Below are 5,066 nucleotides of genomic sequence, written 5' to 3'. Positions count from 1 at the left end.
ACTCAACATGGAACTAGAACTCACCACTCCAGATCAAGAGTTTTGTGCTCTGAGTCAGCCAAGTACCTGGGTAGTTTTATCTTTTGTTATTATTATGTCATATGTGAATAGAAAGTTATAATTCTTTTCCAGCATATATTTTGTCTCTGTTTATGATTGCCTAATTATTCAGTGTAATGTTGAATATGAGTAATGAGATAGGACATCCTTGAATTGTTCCCAATATTAGGGGGAAGCATTTAGTCTCATATTCAGTATGATACTAGCTATAGGTTTTTGGTTGTTGCTTTTTTTATAGATGACCTTTATTAGGTTAAGGAAATTTCTTTTTTTTTTAAGATTTTTATTTATTTGAGAATAACACATGGTTGTTGGGAGGGGCAATGGGAGAGGGAGAAGCAGACTTCCCACTGAGCAGGAAGCCCTATGCAGGATCCCAAAATCCTGGGATCAAGACCTGAGCCGAAAGCAGGGGCCTGACCGACCGAGCCACACAGGTGCCCCACGGAAATTTCTTTCTATTTCCAGTTTACTGAGAATGCTTATTAGGAATGGATGCTGAGTTTTATTACATGCCTTTTTCACATTTATTGAAATGATCATGTGGTTTTTCTTATTTGGTCTTTTGATGTGATTAATTCTCAAACGGTGAACTAGCATTACATTCTTGGAATGAATTCCACTTGGGCATTAAGTATTATCCTTTTTATATGATGTTGGATTTAATTTACTAATATTTTATTGAAAGTTTTTACATCTGTGTTCATGGGAGATATTGTTCTGTAGTTTTCTTATAATGCCTTTGGTATGGCTAAAACATTTGTAAATGTCTTTGGTGGTCTTGTAAAATGAATTGAGAGGGTTCCCTCTTCTTTCTTTTTTTTTTTTTAAGATTTTATTTATTTATTCATGAGAGACACACAGAGGCAGAGACACAGGCAGAGGGAGAAGCAGGCTCCATGCAGGGAGCCAGATGTGGGACTTGATCCCAGGACCCTGGGATCATGCTCCGAGCCAAAGACAGACGCTCAACCGCTGAGCCACCCAGTTGTCCCTTCTTTCATTTTCTTAAAGACGTCGTATAATATTAGTATTATTTCTTCCTTAAATGTTTCATATAGTTCTGTGAAACCGTCTGGATCTGAGATTTTCTTTTTTGAAAGATTTTTAGGTACCAATTTGATATCATTAATAGATATAGAACTATTCTGATTGTCTCTTCTTGAGTGAATTTTGTTTTCAAGGAAGGAAGGTGGTCCATTTCATCTAAGATGAAACCTTATCTATCTCTATATAGAGAGATTTCTGTAGTATTACCTTAGTGTTCTTTGTAATGTCTGTGGGATTTCTGGTAATGCATCCTGTTTCATTTCTGATACTGGTAATTTATATCTTCTTCGTTTTTTTTTTTTTTCTTTTTTCTTTTCTTTCTTTTTTTTCTTCTTCGTTTTTTTCTTAGTCATTCTGGCTAGAGGTTTATCAATCTTACTGCTTTGTGAAACCAGCTTTTGGGTTCATTTATTTTTTTTTATTTTTACAATCATTAATTTCCCTTTAATCTTCTTTGCTTTGGGTTTAATTTGCTTATTTTTCTTTTTCTTTTTTTACTTTTTATTTTTTAAAGATTTTATTTATTTATTCATGAGATACAGAAAGAGAGAGAGAGGCAGAGACATAGGCAGAGGGAGAAACAGGCTCCATACATGGAGCCCAACGTGGGAATCGATCTTGGGTCTCCAGAATCCGGCCCTGGGCCAATGGCAGTGCTAAACCGCTGGGCCACCCGGGCTGCCCAATTTGCTTATTTTTCTTAAGGTGGAGGCTTAAGTTACTGATTTGAGAATTTTTTTTTAAGATTTTTATTTATTAAAGAGGGCACATGAGCATGAGCAGTGGGAAGAGGTAAAGAGAGAAGCAGACTCCCCACTAAGCAGGGAGCCCGACATGAGGCTCAATACCAAGACCTGAGATCATGACCTGAGCTGACAAGGCAGACACTTAACTGAACCACTCAGGCGCCCCCCCCCTTTTTTTTTTCTATCAGAAACGTTTAATGCTTTAAGTTTTCCTCTAAGCAACGCTTTAGATGTATCTCACAAATTTTACTGTGTTGTATTTTCATTTTCTTTCAGACTAAATTGTTAAATTCTCCTGAGACTTCCTCTCTGATCTAAGAACTAGATAGTTTATTGTTTAATTCCAAATATTTGGAGATTTTCTAAATATTTGATTCTAATTTAATTCTGTTGTAGTCTGAGAACATTTTTTTTCAGATTTTTATTAGTTAAATTTGTTAAGATTTGCCATGTGGCCCAGAACATGGTCCATGTTAGAAAGGGTTCCATGTGTACATGGAAAGAGTATATAATCTGACATTTTTTTGGTGGAAAATTCTGAATGTCAGATCAAGTTGGTTGATAGTGTTGCTGAGGTCATCTTTATCCTTATTAATTTTTTGCCTACTTCTCAATTACTGAGAGTAGAATGTTGAAGTCTCCAATTATACTTATGGATTTATATATTTTAATTTTTATATCTGTCTTTGCTTTGTGTACATTGAAGTTCAGTTGTTTTAGGTGCATGAATTTAGGATTGTGCTATGTTGGAGAATTGACATTTCTCATTTTCTCATGTCCCTTTTTTTTTTTTTTTTTTTAAGATTTTATTTATTTATTCATGAGAGACACCCAGAGAGAGGCAGAGACATAGGCAGAGGGAGAAGCAGGCTCCATGCAAGGATCCCAATGTGGGATCATGCCTTGAGCCAAAGACAGACATTCAACTGCTAAGCCACCCAGGCATCCCTGGCTTTTAATTTGTGTGTTTAGAACATTTACATCTAATGTGATCATTGATATGGTTGATTAAAAATTCTCAGTAGCTGTTTTTAATTTCACAGTCCCAATTCCTGAAGGTGAGACATGTATATTTGTTATACACCTTCCTCTACCTGACTTAGATTCCATGGGCCATCATCATAATTGTCCCTTATCTGTTGCTTCCTGATCTTCCTTAAAAACCTCATGTGTCTGCCTATTCAACTCCTATACTTTCTTATCAGAATTACCTGGAGAAAAACACATGTGGTTAAACTGACTATTCTCACTGTGAGCTGATAACCACTATTTTCGAGTGTGCTTTTAGCTCTTAGCTTCAATCTTCTATCTCCCTGATCATTTCAAATCTGTTCTCTGAAGTGACTATTGTACAACTTACTTGCCTCCAATCTCCAGCAGCTACTTCTAATTCCTCACAGCTAATGAACTAATTTCTTATGTTACTGAAAGATAGGAACAAGGAGCACTGCATCTTTTCATCATCAAAGGTATCTAACCTTCATCTGCTGTTATATACTCTGTCTTCCATCTCCTCTGTTTTAGGATTTTCCTTCCATCTCTTTCTCTTATGTTGTAAATTTCTCTTTTTACTTCAACCAGCAAAGTTATATCTCCATCTTAAAGAGAAAAAGGAAAGATTTATTTATAGACTCCATACCCCATCTGATTCAGAATTTAAACTCATGCAGATCATCTCCACACTTTTAACCACTATGCAGGACTTTTCAAACTTCAGTTTAAAAAGACAAAATCTTTGTTCCCTCTTCACCTCCACCCAAACCTGCTGCTTCCTCCATCTTTCCTTAGACATTTGAAAGGTACCATCATTTACCGAGTTGCTCAAGCCAACCCCCCAACTCACCATTTACCCCTTTCTCTGCCTTATGGCCCATATACATTAGTAACTCTTACTAGCTCAAGCTTTAAGTATGAAACTGACCTTTGAACAGCAGAGCTTTGAACTGTGCCTGTCCACTCTGGATTTTTTTTTCCCAACAAATATAGTACAAGTACTATAAATATATTTTCTCTTATAATTTTCTTAACATATTATTTTTTCTATCTTTATTGTAAGAATACAGTTTATAATATGTGTAACATAGAAAATATGTGTTAATCAACTCTTGTGTCATCTGTAAGGCTTCTGGTCAACAGTAGGCTATTAGAAGTTAAGTTGCGGGGGATGACTGGGTGGCTCAGCGGTTGAGCATCTGCCTTTAGCTCAGGACATGATCCTGAAGTTCGAGGATGAAGTCCCACATTGGGATCCCTGCAGGGAGCCTGCCTCTCCCTCTTCCTACATCTCTGCTTCTGTCTCTGTGTCTCTCATGAATAAATAAATAAAATATTTAAAAAGAAAAAAATAAGTTGTCGGAGCCAAAAATTATAAGTGAATTTATGGCTGCCCAGGGGTTTGGTACCTCTAACTCCTACACTGTTCAGGTGTCAACTGCATTCTGGTTCTGATTTCCCCTTACTCTGTCCCTACGTCCCTAAGCAAGCCACTATTCACATTTACTTTAACTATTAAACATCTTCCCTCCTTCCACTCTTGAGCTCTGTTGTCCATCTGCCACATAGCAGCCAGAATGTTATTTTTTTAAGTGATACTTCCAGTTCAAAATGACTTTTAACTAAATTTAGAATAAAATCCATGTTCCTTACCATGGCCACAATACTCTATGTTACTTTACTACCTGTTCTGCTCTTGACTATTCCTCCAGCTTTATCCCTTTCTCCTCTCCCTTGCTCACTGTCCATTAGACATACTAGCCTCATGGTATTTTTCAAATACCCCAGGTTTCTTGCAACCTCAGGTCCTTTGAAAAGCCTATTTTATCTACCTAGAATGCCCTTTGCCCGGATCCTGACATATCTTGCTCTGTGATTTCATTCATGTTGTTGTTCAAATGTCAGACCTTTCCTGACCATCCTAACTAAATCAACTTTTGTCTCCACTCAGTTGTCCCTCTACTTGTTAATTTTTTTAAAGGCACTTAAATTAACCTACTTTTTAAGTTTTGTCCAAAATGAGGATTGAGATTTGAGATTTGTCTTATTCACTACTTTATCTGCAATGCCCATAACATTGCTGGGAACACAGAAAAACATAGTAGGTCAGTCATCAGTAAATACTTGTTGAGCAAATGAACGAATAGTAAATAAAGTAGATATGTCAATTGTTGGTGTGGGGGAGGCAGAAAACAGAAGCAAGAATATGAGAAATGT

The sequence above is a fragment of the Canis lupus genome, chromosome 2 (assembly GCF_048164855.1).
Source record: "Canis lupus baileyi chromosome 2, mCanLup2.hap1, whole genome shotgun sequence".
Classification (NCBI taxonomy): Eukaryota; Metazoa; Chordata; class Mammalia; order Carnivora; family Canidae; genus Canis; species Canis lupus.
The sequence above is the reverse complement of the archived record's forward strand: the minus strand, read 5'-3'. Positions refer to the sequence as shown.